Genomic DNA, 15589 nt, shown 5'->3' with positions numbered 1-15589 from the left:
GGAACGAGCAAGGAGAGAATAGGCAGCCTCAGTATTACCCCTACATAAGGTCATAGGGCAGAAGATGCACAAAGAAATGTTAAGTAATGGAAACACAAAACGAAAATGCTTCTTGCTTAAGATCAGACTGAGCAGAGGGAAGAAGAAGTGGGTTGTTTAATCCTGTCTGAGTGGGTACAGTGCTTAAACTTCCTGATTTTTTTTTAATTGAGTGAATTTGGTGATCCTTTTAGCACTGTGTGGAAGCAGGCAGATGCCTTACAAGCATCCACACAAAGGTCGTCTCAGCTCGCATACTCAGATTTGGATTCGCAAGAGCAGAGAGTAGCTCCCGTTCACAGTGGAGTAGTGTTTTTGTAATTTAGGGTCTGTTCACCAGCACCATGGAGGCTACAGCTGACTGCCCATAGCAGAAATGAAGAGCATGCACTGCAGGACTAGAGTAGTGCCCTGGTCCTACTGGAATTATTGTACTTGCTTTCCTTGTTCTCACCTTGTTCTCCTCTTTCCTTGCCCTTCTCTATAGGTCATTATGCCATGGTCATCACCATAATATCTGAGCGCCTTCCAGTAGTGCGTTAAGCAACGTGACTATACATCTGTCATGTGTTTGTTTTTTTCCTTCTCATCCTCTCCCCAGAGGGTGAGGTATGTGCAGTGGATTAAATAATTTGGTAGAGTGCAGTGTTTTGGTTGTGTGGGTGGATTTAATTTAGGGGAAGGCAAACTACAGCCCACGGGCTGGATACGGCCCATCAGGGCTTTCAATCTGGCCTGAGGGATTGCCAGCCCCATGGCGCAGCAGGGCTAAGGCAGGCTCCCTGCCTGCCCTGGCCCTGTGCTGCTCCCAGAAGTGGCTGGCACCATGTCCCTGTGTCCCCTGAGGGAGTGGGGTGCAGAGGACTCTGTGCGCTGCCCTCGCCTGCAGGCACCCCCACCCCCCGCAGTTCCCATTGGCTGGGAAAAGGGAACCGCGGCCAATAGAAGCTTCAGGGATGTTACCCACAGGGGAGGGCAGCGTGTGGTGGCGCCGCCTGCCCCACCCCACCCCCAAGAGCCACTGCCAGCCTGGAGCTGCTCGAGGTAAGCACTCAGCACCCCCTCCTGCATGCCGCACCCTCTCCTGCACCCCCACCCCTGCCCTGACCCTGCCACACCCCACACACCTCTTGCACCCCATCCCCCGTCCATGAACTCCCTCCTGCACCCACACCCCTCCTGCACCCCAGCCCCTTGCCCTGAGCCCCTTCCTGCACACCGCACCCCTTCCCACACCCCGCACTGCCTCAACCCCCTGCCCCAGCCCTACATTCTTGGCCCTGCATACAATTTCCCCACCCAGATATGGCCTTCGGGCCAAAAGGTTTGCCTACTCCTGATTTAGTTTGTTAGCTTGTCTTATTTTTATATAAATACACTTATTGCTATGTATATTAGAGAAGAACTATGCCTTGTACTTGGAGCAGAAAATGTTGAGGTTTGTGATGGTCCTCAGTTCTTCGGAGAATATTCCACAGTCTTGGACCAGCCCCAGAGAAGGTTCTGTCTCATGCACAGACAAGTTTTACTCTTATTGTTGAGGGTTCCATTGTGCCAGAGGAGCGTAGTTGTCAACCATGATCTTCATCTCAGAGCTTTAGACAATATTTTAGCTGTCCCGGGCCCAGGTCATGAGACGCTTTGAAGATAATCAATTTCCATTTCCACTATTTTATCTTTTCATCTTGTAGGATCAAAGTGTTTTGCATACTTAAACTAAAAGGCAAACTTTTTATTAGACTTCACTTACCATAGTAATGCAGCCACCCCTTGGGTGAAACATAGCATCTGTCTGATAGCGTGAAGCAACATCACATGCACACTGGGGCAGGAAGGCCCAGATCCTCAAAGGTGTTTATGTTCTTCGCTCCCATTGAATTAGGAGCCTAAATATCTCTAAGGGTCTTGGCCAAAATGAATAATAATTTGTCAAATTAGAATGAACTGGGCAACAGTGGGGACTTAGAATGGAGCTAGTCACATTTTCTCCTTCTCATAACACAAGAACTAGTGGTTATCAAATGAAATTAATAGGCAGCAGGTTTAAAACAAACAAAAGGAAGTATTTTTTCACACAACGCACAGTCAGTCTGTGGAACTCTTTGCCAGAGGATGTTGTGAAGGCCAAGACTTAACAGGGTTCAAAAAAGAACTAGATAAGTTCCTGGAGGATATGTCCATCAATGGGTATTAGCCAGGATGGGCAGGGATGGTGCCCCTAGCCTCTGTTTGCTAGAAGCTGGAATGGGTGACAGGGGATGGATCACTTGATGATTACCTGTTCTGTTCATTCCCTCTGTGGCACCTGGCATTGGCCACTGGGCTAGATGGACGTTTGCTCTGACCCAGTATGGCCACTCTTATGTTCTTGGTAATTTGACCAGGGCACAGATTCACAGGAACCTCAGTCTTGCATTCAGAATTGGCACCTTTGCGGGCCCTTAGTTCCGTGAATCATTGGTCCAATACTCATACAGAAGCGAGAATCCTCGCTTTTGAATCACCAGCACCACGCTGGAATGCTGACAGGATCATAGCGCATCCATTCACTCTTCTCTCCATCCTCCACCATTTCTCCCACTGCCATATCTTTTCCCTTCCCTCTCCAGCACTCTTCAGGGTGGAGGGTGATTTAAAGCTACCTGAGAACCATAGAGAGCCTGCTTCTACGAGGAAACTTTATGGGGCCTGGCTAGCCCAGAGTTCAGAGTTGCTGCTCCTGGCAGAGGTCCTTATGCTGCCTCATGTTTTTCAGGGCTTCTCAGTCGGAGTGGTTATCTCTTTCACTGCCACTGAGAACAGATGATATGTAGTTAGCAACAGGGGGAAGCAATGCTGTGCTCCATTGCAGGGATGTAGGTGGATAAGCTAGTATGGGCAGTTCAGGTAAAGTGACTGACAGTCCCCTGACATTCTATTATAATTGCTCCCTTTAAAAAGCTGTTGCAGATGTACCCTCTCCCACACCTAGGGTGACCAGACAGCAAGTGTGAAAAATCAGGACGGGGGTGGGGGTAATAGGAGCCTAGATAAGAAAAAGCCCCAAATATCAGGACTGTCCCTATAAAATTGGGACATCTGGTCACCGGACCCACAGCGCAGGTGGGATGGTCCAAGAGGCATTGTGCGTTGAGTGCTCCCCATTGGGTGGTGTAGCTCCATGCCACACCTTTCTCTGACGTTTGTGCCAAGTGCATGACCAAGCCTGTTGTGACTGTAGTCTGGATTTGAGCTAAGTACGCCACAGGTAAAATAAGCCCACAAAATTCCAGGTCAAGGAAGAACAAGAAACAGTGGACACACACTAGGGTGACCAGACAGCAAGTGTGAAAAATCGGGACGGGGTGCGGGGTAATAGGGGCCTATATAAGAAAAAGCCCCCAAAATCGGGACTGTCCCTATAAAATCGGGACATCTGGTCATCCTAACACACACTTGCTGCTGACCATATGGTTTTTCTTCAGAGGTTGTAGAAATAGTCTATGGAGCCCTTATTCTGTCCTTTTTGGCTGACCTTATTGGGCAAGATAGTGGGAAAAGAGGTGAAGGCCAACAGCTCTAAGCCTAGTTTTAGATAGTCAGTTGTTGTTTTTTTAATTTACATAGCAGCAGGAGCAGCATAATATCAAGCTAAATCAGCTTTTAGCTGTCTAAATGGATTAGTAATGCATTCACTCTGTATGGGGAGCCAGTGACCATTAGGACTGTTCAAACAGCATTTTGTGCGATTAAAGTACAGAAGGTCTGTTCTTAAATGTAATCAGTAGGGGGGAGGGCAACAGAGGGAGAAGACAGAAAACCCTGCCCTTTTCTTTTCCTCCTCATAAAAATGTATTAGCAACTGTCTTCTGTTCCAGCAAAGAATCATTGTCACATCAGGACTCTCTGCCTGAGGATTAAAGATGTGGAAAATATATATAATCAGAAAGGAGGGGATAATAATATGAAATTTGTGAGGAAACTCGTTTCTTCATGTATACTAAAGTTTTTTGAAGCTAGTAGATTAGAATATATTCTCCTGATAATAAGCACCCCAAAAGAAATAATGAAATATGATGAAATCTATTTTCACGACATTAAGAAGTATAACACAATGTATTGTAAAATGAGAAATCTATGGAGGAATGCAGAAAAGGGTAAACATTTGTGATGTGGGAGAAAACTGTTTATTTGTATATTTTTCCTTTTTAGAGCAACTTTCCTGAAATTGCTAAAATCAGATCAAAATGGTTTCCCGCTTCCCTCTAAGCTTTTTTCTTCTGTCTTTATTACTGTCACATTTTATGTGGCAGTATGATTTTATCCCAGCCCTGGAAACATGTCAGTACAATTTTAAAATCCTTCTTCAGATAAGTTTCTTTTTACACCTCTTTTTCCTTTCGGCTTGCTCAGTGCAGTGCTCATGGCAATGGAAAGGTAAATAGATTCAGGGGAGACCAGATCATGGCAAATCGATATAGCTTTATTATTTTTCTCTCGCCATTGAACAGGAAACTAGTTCTTCTCTTTTTATCTTGTACTCAGGGCCGGCTCTAGACCCCAGCGCGCCAAGCGCGCGCGTGGGGCGGCATTTTGCCGGCAGGGCGGCAGGTGGCTCCGGCGGGAGAGTGGACCTCCCGCAGGCATGACTGCGGAGGGTCTGTTGGCCCCGTGGCTCGGGTGGACCTCCCGCAGGCATGCCTGCGGAAGCTCCACTGGAGCCGCGGACCAGCTGCAAGAGGTCCCGCGGGACCGGCGCCCGGCAGCATGCCCCCTGCGGTGTGCCGCCCTGCTTGGGGCGGCCAAATTCTTAGAGCCGCCCCTGCTTGTACTTCAGAGGGAATTTCTCCATTTGGCTTGCAAATTAGGGGCCAGATTCTGATAATCTGACTGACCTTGAATAGTCCTATTGATTCCTCGATGATTAAAGTACTACTGGAGGTGAGTAAGGGTATCAGAATCTAGCATTAAGGTCTCGATCCCGCTCCACTGAAGTAAATGGGACTTTTGCAATTCATTTCAGTGGCAGCAGGAACAAGCTATAAGTGCACAAGCTTGAGAGGTTGAGTGTCTTCCACTCCCATTGACTTCAGTTGCTCATCACATTGTAGGAACAAGCCTCAAAAGAATATCCCTGAACATTAAGTTCCCTTTAACATCTGTTGCATACCATATGGTTTCATTGAGCGGTTTCAGAATAATAGTGGGAAATAGAGTGTACATATACCTTTGCTAAACATACAGTAATTTCCTTTGTAGTAGGTTTGACGTTCTTCTTTATATTTGAAGCTATGTCCAGGTTGGCACATTTTCAATCTGAATATTCTGATATGGTTTTATTGCTCTAACACAGTGTTTCCCAAACTTGGGACGCCGCTTGTTTAGGGAAAGCCCATGGCGGGCCGGGCCGGTTTGTTTACCTGACGCGTCTGCAGGTCTGACCAATCGCGGCTCCCACTGGCCGCAGTTCGCTGCTCCAGGCCAATGGGAGCTTCTGGAAGCAACGGCCAGTACATCCCTCAGCCCGCGCCACTTCCAGCAGCTCCCGTTGGCCTGGAGCAGCAAATCGCGGCCAGTGGGAGCCGTGATCGTCCGGACTGGCAGACGCAGCAGGTAAACAAACCGGCCCAGCCCGCCATGGGCTTTCCCTAAACAAGTGGCGTCCCAAGTTTGGGAAACGCTGCTCTAACAAGATCGCTAATAGGATCCCCCAAGCATTCATGTATTCTCTGGAAGAATGTGTACAAAGAAATACAAAGAGATATTGTACTATAGTTTCTCTGAAGGCCAAAATGGTAGCAGATTAAAACTTTTCCTTCCTTTCCAGAAACAACAAACTATTTAATTTTGAGGTTGTCATGTTCTTGCTAAAGCCAAGTAAATGAGTGGACTGTTTTATAACTATGTGGAAAAGGTGACTGAGTTCAAGGATTCATTTCTTATAAGAACTCTGTGATGAAAAGATCCCATTGCGATCATGAGGACTTTCCCTTTTTTCTGCTGTATCTAGATATTTAAGTAATCTTGTTGTTTATGATTATGCTGATTCTTTTATGCATAAATCAGATCAAAACATTGATTTATTTGAAAGTATTTCGAAAATGACTTGCAATATTTAGTTACTAATCTTCAAAGCCTCTATGAGCCAACAAAATTATCTGCATTTATTGGAAACATATGAAATTATGAACAGTGAAGCCATTTTTATCATGAGTTTTATTAGGTGTTTTTTCTTATAGTTCCAGCTTCTGGAGTCATTTGATTACATGAGTATCTCAGCTTTCATTTAAAAAAAAAGGAAAGTAAGCTTCTAACCCTCATGGTTGTGGAAGAAAGCTTGAAAAAGTGAGCCCTAAAGGCCCCAAAGCAGAAGGCAGCACATAAAACAACACATTTTGCTCATGACTTGGGGGGTAAGAGGGGCATGATTCATGTTTTTTTAATTCTTGGGGTTGGCGATAGTATAAATAAGAGCATAAATATGTATGACAACCATGCCTTTCCTTTTCTCCCACACCTCCTGTTAAAACTCCAGAATTCTCTGTGATTTTCTGCTGGGGAGAGGAAGCTTTTACTGCAGCTCCTCAACAACCATGGTAGATGGATGGCTTCACTCTGGCAGTAATCTTACACTGTTGTCCTTTTACAGCGGATTACTGCCCAACCCTTGAATTTTAAAGGAATTTGTTCAAACGTCTTTCCTCATCATGCAGCAGCCTCTGCTCCTCATATTGGGCCTGATCCTGCATAATTTAAATCAATGGGAGCTTCACCATGGACTTCAGTGGGTAAAGCACCAAGCTAATTTAGAGCAAAATTCTCATATTTTCCCTGTGCATGTATATATGTGACTCTCCCATCCAGCATGCACACAGGAGAGGAGAATTTTGCACGAAATCACAAACTGGTTGAGAAATACTTTCCAGTCTATTTTGACTGCAGATAGTTAATAGTTCTGTAGTTCCTTTGGCACTGGCACATAACGCTTACAGGGCATGATTATATTATGTTTTCTCTTCATTGCTGCATATCACTGTCCTGCACCAAAGATGATACACTTCTGTCTTTTTTTTTTTTAAGATCTATAAGAAGATTTTCGTTACATAAATAATAAATTTGTTTAGAATGAAGCTAGGAAAACACAAATGAAAGGTCTGAACTGTTACCCCAAGACTTCTGTGTTTAAAGGACAGACACAGGACTATTTTTGTAGACTGTAATCTCTTTTTAATCAAATCTTCAAAGATAAAATGTGTAATATCTGACAGGAAATTACAAAGGAGGCTTCTGTGAAGTAATTGTGGTGAGTTTTTGCTCTGTGTTCCCATACTAATTAAAACTCACTATTCGGTTTTCCAAAACTTCAGCTGAAGGAAGAAAAGCAAATAATTTGGGATTTTAAAAAACCCAGATCTTTACATAAACTGATCAGGGTCAAGTACTTTCAGTTCATAAGTGGAAATAGGCTACTGTACAGTAAATAAGGATTGTACAGTAAAATAACAAAGGTGTACTATATGTTCCTTCAGCAGTGAGCACAGTGATTTTAGAAATCATGCAAGCACCATAAATGAGTATTGCAGCAGCTGCAAGAGTGCTTCACATTCTAATCTGGTTCATTTTAACCAGTACTCAGCACCTAGAAAATCTCTGGAAAAACACTGTGATCCACAAAGCCTGAGTTAGTGGCTTAGATTCCAAATAACAATGAATAGGGAGAGAGAGATGCCTAAGAATGTGATCCACAAAAGCTGGCACACTCTGTGGGGAGCTGCCTAAGCTAGCCAGTGGGAAATGCCAACAAGAGGGTTGTCTTAAGCCCCACCCTCCTCACAGAGATAATTGCCTATCTCTGTTAGCGATCCACAGATGGGAACTCCACACCTGGAGTCTGGTGGCTGAGGTGCGTAAGTCACTTTTTTGTGAGAATGAGTTAGGCGTCTCCCTCACACCCCACCAAATGGCCAGAGGAGGAGGTGATGACCTTATAACATTTAACCTAGAGGTTAGAGCACTCACTCGGGATGGGAGAGAGCCATGTTCGATTTTTCCCTCCTCTGGCAGGCAGGGAGAAAGGATTTGAATAGGGTTTCTCATCTCTCAAGAGAGCGCTCAAGCCACCAAACTATGGGATGTTTTGCTGGGGGCTCCCTCAATCTCTGCTGTTGAAGCAGTTCCACTCTGGGTTGATGATGAGAGTCATTGGGCCAGAGAGAAAGAGAGTAAGACTGACGCTGCAGTCCAGTGGTGAAGGCACCCACCTGGAAGATGGGAGTCCCAGGGTTCAGTCCCCTAACTCCAGTGATTCTTTCATTATTTATCCACAATGGAGCAGCTTCAGCAGGGAGAGACTGAGGGAGACCCATGTAAGAATATCTCATAATTCAGTGGTTGGGACACTCTCCTGAGAGGTAGGAGACCCCATTCAAATCCTTGCTCCCCACTAGGAAGAGCACGGAATTGAACCTGGGTCTCCCACATCCCAGGTGAGCACTCTTGCCACTGGACTAAAAGTTTTTAAGGTGGTGCTTTCACCTCCTCCTCATGCCAGATTTTGAATGAGACCCAATCTGGTAGGCTTCCTCTGAGCTCACCTACTGGATTGGGTCCTGTGGGCAAGAAAGGCAGCCAAACACCTATTTTCCCATGGTTCATGGATTACCTTGGGGCTTATGCAGGAGAGATGCTTCTGGACACCTAGAGGGAGGTAGCAGTACACATGCCCAGAGGCAGAAACTTAGGGACCTGGAGAACTGTTACTGTAAAAACCTAGGTCCCAAGTGAGTTTAGGGACCTACAAAGTTAGGCGACATCCAAGTGGGAATCGTGTGACTCATAGCGCGTCTAGGTCTGGGGGTGAGGCGCTTATGTACCTTTGAGGAGCTGTACCTCAGGACCTGATTTTAGGCCCTGGCTTTCACTTCTCCCCAAACACGTGCATGCTCACTTGAACAATTCAAATAGCTGTGTACATGCCAATGTTACAATTTGCATCCAGGACAAGTGGGTTTTGCAGATGCAAATTCTTAACACTTCTGTGGTCACAGTTGTTAAAGTGCGCTCGCAGGTATTCATAGATGCAAAGTGAGGATGGGTGTGTGGAGTGGGTGAAGTCTGGAAATTTGCAAGACAAGACTGGTTAAAGGCCCAGCTGAATGTCTAGTGCAGAACTGCTCTGTCTCAGTTCCACAGCTGTAAAAGAGTTCTTTGGTGCATGAATTGGTTAATGTTTATGAAGTACTTTGAAGATGAAAAGAGCTATTTAAGGGCTAAGTATTATTAGTTATTTAGTACTAGTATTAGGAGAAAGAAATAAAGAAGCAGACATAGGAAGCCTATCCAAAGCTACAGACCCAATTCAAACTGAAGAGCAGAGAATAGGAGAGTCAAACTGACATGGCAAAGCAGGTAGAAAGGCAAAATGAGGCAGAGTCAAAGTTCACATAAGGGTTTGGTTTGATTTGGGTTTGGTGGTGGTCTCGCTTTCATCATATTTGTTCTTTAAACTTTCTTCCATTCTTGCATTTTTCTCAGAACTTGTATAACCCTCAGCTCCTATAACCCACAAGGCTGTTGGTATCTCGCTTTAATCTAGTTATACAACTAAATCAAGAATGAAAGATAGAAAGCTTTTTTCCAAAACATCCCTATTCATGTGTCTGTGATTGGAAACAGATTTTATGTGGTTTTCTGCTCTCTTTTGTAAATAGCTAATAATTAGTTGTTCGTCAGGCCCAAAGAATGTCTCTAAGTTTTATCATCCTTTATGCAATATCAATATTTAAATTAGTGAAAAACTATTAAATGACCGTTAATAAAGTCTCCTTGAAAAGGACTAATCGAGTAGCCATCTATAAAACACAATACTTCAGCAAATGAGTCCTAATTATATACATGCTTGTATGGTTCCCATCAATGCAGTATGTGAGAACCTCCCAAACACTAATGTATTTATCCACCCAAACACTGTGGTATTAATCCCATTGTACAGAAGGGAAATTGATATGGATAGGGAGAAAGTAACTTGCCCAGGTTCCACTCTGTCAGAGAGAAATTTAATCTAGATGCGCTGAGTCCCCATTAGTGCTTTAGCCATGAGAGCCCATTCCTTTCATCCAGCAGGTGTACGGTTTGGTTGTAGAATAAGCAAGATGACATTAAAAGGTGTGATGCTTCTGTGCCCGCATCTTGTACCGTGTCTTGTGCCTAGGCAAAATGGATGTAAAATGCTATCAGTCTGCATAAGGGAATGGTGAAATTCTGATTTGGTTGCATTTTACATCCACTTTATACTTACTTTGCACTAGTGCAAATGACTGCACAAGGTACAGGACAATGGAGAATCACTGAGGCCCATAATGTTTGGCCATTTATCTAGCTGACCAGTTGGACAGAAAAGCAAAAGAAAACCCTACCTCTTTTCTCCTCATCACAAAAGTTTTCTAGCAGCCTCGTGTTCTATTCCCCTTGAGAATCAATGTCAAATCAGGACATTCATAACTGAAAGTGTGAAAAAATATATTCAAGAAAGGGGGAACCTTAAACCACCTTCTCTTCTCCCAGTTGTCTAGGTCACAGGCTCAGTTGTGACACACCAGCCCTAGCTGTATCCTTCACACCATTCTTTTTTCTTGGACTCCAAGGTAGTTCAGACAGGGCCACCCAGAGAGGGGGCAAGTGGGGCAATTTGCCCCGGGCCCCACTGGGGCCCCGCGAGCCCTGGCCCGGCGGCAGTCCGGGTCTTCAGCGGCATTTTAGCAGCGGGGGGGCCCTTCAGTGTTGCCAAAGACACAGAGCGACTGAAGGACCCCCCGCCGCCAAAATGCCGCCGAAGACCCGGACCGCCGCCGGGTGAGTACAAGCGGAGCAGCTCCCCGACTTTGCCCCAGGCCCTGAATCCTCTGGGCAGCCCTGAGCTTAGATGAGAACTACAGGTGTCTTGCTCTGATTAGGTTGTCTTGTTGGGAGCTGATTTAAACTCCACTCCTGAATGAGAACAGATGAGAAGCGAACAGGACACGAACACAAAGTTTAAGATGGAGCCACAATCAAGCTAAAATTGATAGTGGCTCCAGGAGCAACAGGAAATGTAGCAAGAGAAGGAGAGGCAGGGAAGGGGAAATGGAGGAAGAAACCTGGGGAAGGATAAATTAGAGACTGGATTAGAAGAGAGTTATCTCTGGGTGATCTTATGAAACAATGTTCGTACTTCCTTTTTGTTGTATCTTCTAAATCTTTAAGCCTATCTGAAATAAAAAATCTCGTGTTTCAGAGTGGAAGCTGATTGCCAGAAGCATCAGGAAGAGAATTATTTTCCATAGACAGAATCGCACAATTAACAAAGCATATTTTAGGTCTCTCTTGTTTACCTTCCTCTGAAGCACACAGCACAGTACTGGCTGCTGCAGGAGGCAGGATATCGAATTTGGTGGTCTGTTCGTGCATAGCATATCCTATGTCCTTGCCTAACATGGTAAAAATGTCATTGATTGGTCAAGCTCTCCTTTTCAGATACCACAATCACAGCAATCCTTCATAGCCCTCGGACTTCATGGACTTCAAGTGTCTCTCCCCTCATCTCTCAGCCCCCCAGAAATAAAATCTGCTCTGCCTCTGCTAATGTTGTTCTTCTTAAAATACACCTCTACCCCGCTATAATGCGGTCGTGGGGAGCCAAAAATCCCTACCGCGTTATAGCTGAAACCCCATTATATTGGGGTAGGGGCGGCAGGGCTCCAGTGGTGATTTAAAGAGCTCAGGGCTCCAGCCACTGTGGGGAGCCCCAGGCCCTTTAAATCACCAGTGGAGCCCCACTGCCACAGCTCCGGGGTAGGGGAGGCAGGGCTCCAGCGGTGATTTAAAGGGCCCGGGGCTCCCTGCAGCAGCTGGAGCCCCAGGCCCTTTAAATCGCCAGCGAGCCCCACTGCCGCAGCTCCAGGGTAGCGGTGGTAGGGCTCCGGTGGCGATTTAAAGAGCTCCGGGATCCAACCACTGCGGGGAGCCCGGGCCCTTTAAATTGCCAGCGATCCCCGCTGCCGCAGCCCCGGGGTAGCAGCAGCAGGGCTCCAGCGGGATTTAAAGGGCCCGGGGCTCCCTGCAGCAGCCGGAGTCCCGGACCCTTTAAAGTGCTGCCGGAGCCCCGCTGCTACCGCGCTATACGCAAACCCATGTTATATCGGGTCGTGTTATAGCGGGGTAGAGGTGTATCTGAAATCACTGGCAATTGATGATATATAGGTTTAATATGTATTTCCTGTGCCCCTCCTTCTATATGTATTGATTTGATACCATTTAGCAATTATCTCTACACTTAAGAGAACACATCTCTAGGGATTAGCCACCTGTTTCCCCCTCACTGCCCTGCTTTCCTCCAAAAAAACAAAACAAAACAAACAAAAAACTATTTAAACTATTATCCATCAAGCAGCTTTTAAAAAAATCTATAGAAAAATGCATATACAAAGGCATTTTTTAAAAAGAATATTTATTCCCTGCCATTCTCTCTCTTTAAGTGAAAGCAAGGTCAGCATTGCTTTAGTAAAGTATGTTGCTGTTTACATTTACTGAAGTGCCCTTTTGGTTCAAAAGCCGCTATGGGAATTTAACAAACTGGACAGCTAATTGCTTTGAGCACCTTTTTAAAGTTCACACTGATTACCACATGGAAGTGCGTTGTGCTGTGTTAATGGGCTTGCAGCAGAAGTCTCTTGAAATATTTTTTTTTCCTTTTCAGCCTGTGTTATGCATTTGTGTCTGAAATTTAAGGATCCTTTCAAAGTGGAAGCACTTGCTAACAACAAATAACATATCCGCACGCTACTTTATAAAAACCCCAAGCTTTGTTTTCTTGGGTCATTTGTGGTTCCCATATGGCTTGGTTTCTCTTGGGCAGCACACTCTTTTCTGAGACAGAAGGTCTTTCTTTGCCTCAAACAAGCGCTGGGCTCAGCCTCATTCCCAGTGCTGATACTGCAGAGCAATTTTAGGCAGGTTGTATGGCATTAGAGATTTATCTTTGGAGAAGATAAACCAAAGTCCCTCTCTGTCTGTTTCTGGTAAGAATGGAAGTTAACCCTGGCATCCTGTGAGACAGGTTCTGAGATCTGTTTATGAGTCAACAAAGCTTTCATAACAGTGCTGTACTAATAAACACAGTGTCACTTTTAGCTCTTTACATGGATCGGTTATTCTTGTTGGTCAACGGGAACAAAAATTGATGATTTGCATCCGCAGTAATGACAGGTTAGGTTAAATATTAGGAAAACTTGCAAAGGAGCAAACTGCCAAGGGTAGTTGTACAGTCACTATTATTGGGTACATTCAAGGTTATGCTCAGTATGCATCCATGGGTTCAGAAAATAAAACACATCCTAGTATAGTGTGGTGGATGGAGTATACCATTGCTGAACCCCTTGACTTCCCTTCCAAACTTAATAATCCTGGTTTACTACAAGCTTTGGGAAATCTGGATTCTGAAAGGTGCTAAAGAAAAAAAAATTCTGTTCTATTGCTCTCTTTATAAGAAATTTATTTTTATGAGGGTTTTGCAAAGCCCAAGGCATCCTTTTGATCAAGAGATTTGTATTAATGTTTCTTGCCCATCTAAAGGACTCTAAAAATGGATTTATCACAGATCTAATTTAAATTAGAGAATGAATAAGGTATGCGGGTTTTTTTCATGTGGACCAAGCACTTATCTGTATATTTGTATTGTAAAAAGTGAAGCCTAATGTACTTTGATATTGGATTTTGTGGGCAGGACAGCATGAATTGAGAATTGCCCTTCTCACTTGAGCACAGAGATGACCTAAAGCAAGCAAGCTGAGAGAATTTCAAAGTTTGTGTGCCTTCTCCACTGGAAAAGGGGCACAAGTCAAGATCAGCTGATTCAGAGCAAGTTCTCAAATCCCTCTGATTACATCCCAAATGCATTGGTCTTTTTGAGGAAGAACTGTGTGATCTTTTGTTCCATCCACTTTGTTTGAGCACACTTAAATTGTTGCCTTGTCAGATCAATTTGCTGGAACCAAAATCTTTGTACTAGCTGAATGCAGGTGCTCTTTTCAATAATGGATATTTTATTTTTTATTTAATACTGTCAGGTTCTGACCTGCTGTTCCAGACCCTTGCAGCATAAAGATAGGTGAATTCCTTGTTTAGATTTATAATAGAGCTCTTATCTCCAACAGTGTGTTTGTTTTATGATTTAAATTATTAAAATACTGAAAAACTTATTTAGACAAATTAATCCTTGGTGCAAACCCAATGGGGTAACACCACAAATTCTTAATTATTATTATATTTAATTGTGTTTATTATGGTTGTTCTTAGGGACCAACCAAGAATGGGGCCCCATTTTGCTAGGTACTGCATATACCTTATTGTTTCATTGATTAGCACAAGTGTGATTAGGGTAGTGCTTATATATGGAGATATACCTATCTCATAGAGCTGGAAGGGACCCCAAAGGGTCATTGAGTCCAGCCCCCTGCCTTCAATAGCAGGACCAAGTACTGATTTTGCCCCAGATCCCTAAGCGGGAACTCACAACCCTGGGTTTAAGCAGGGCACTGCTCAAACCACTGAGCTATCCCTCCCTCCTGCTTCAAGTTATAATAAAGGAACGCTAATAACATAATACATTTATACAGCACCTTTTCATGAAAAGCCCCAGAGCCCTTTACATCTCAGCACAATTACAAAGATATATCAAACACTTCAACTCTTAATTTAGAAACTAAAAGTGACTCAGCCTTCTGCATATAAAAAGGTTGTTGGATTGCATAGTCCTGGGGCATAGACACTAAAAGCTTGAGCATCAGATTTGCCTAAATTGTATACAAGGCAATCCATCAAGTCTGCAGGTTCTGACCTTATTTAAAAAAAAACAAAACTAGGTGTGAGAATGTCAGAAAATAGTAAGTTGGGAAGATATTCACTGTTGTTATTCTGAACCACAGCCCCAGCCCAGCCCTGAGTTCCATGCAAGAGACCTTTACACCCCCACAGAAGCCCATTGAAGCTGGTAAACCTCTGCATGGCCAGCAAGATTTCACCCAAAGAGAACTCATTTCTCAAGGAAAACATTGCTGTTTTTGCAGAACAATACATCACAAGAGTGCAGAGGGGCTGGAACAGGACACGGGTCTGGCCCTGTGATTATGGCCTAGATAGAGTTATAATCATTGGAAGCAGGCGCAAAAGGAATTATTTTCAAATATAACAAGCTTGGCTATTACTTTTTACTGAGAATGATGATTAGAGACTTTCAAATACTCTTAACTCCTTATAGTTCACTAAAAGGACTAGCACTTTGAATAAGTTAACTTGAGGGTCAAGTGTTTTAAATAAGAAGTTATAATTATAGCATCTGCAAAGTTCTGAAAATGTCAAAGTGAGTGCGAAGTTGGCTTGGTGTTCCTTTTATGCAGACTGTCGCAGAGGTTAACATCTCAGAGTTTCTGTTATGTGCTGGTGACGTGCGCTTGTTCTCTCTATGTTAACAAGCCTTCCTTTCCATGGCTTGTTCAAGCTGTTGCTGTATCAAAACCCAGGGGCCAGATCCAGAGCT

General features: G+C 44.2%; 1 protein-coding gene across 1 annotated transcript in view; it reads left to right on the top strand.

Annotated features, from left to right (window-relative positions):
* The window catches only part of EEPD1 (endonuclease/exonuclease/phosphatase family domain containing 1), a 91768-nt gene that overhangs the window by 57919 nt on the left and 18260 nt on the right, over window positions 1–15589 (top strand). The window lies entirely within an intron of this gene.

The sequence above is a fragment of the Mauremys mutica genome, chromosome 2, assembly GCF_020497125.1.
Source record: "Mauremys mutica isolate MM-2020 ecotype Southern chromosome 2, ASM2049712v1, whole genome shotgun sequence".
NCBI classification, from domain to species: Eukaryota; Metazoa; Chordata; order Testudines; family Geoemydidae; genus Mauremys; species Mauremys mutica.
Note: the sequence above shows the minus strand (reverse complement) of the source record. Positions and strands in the feature narration are given on the sequence as shown.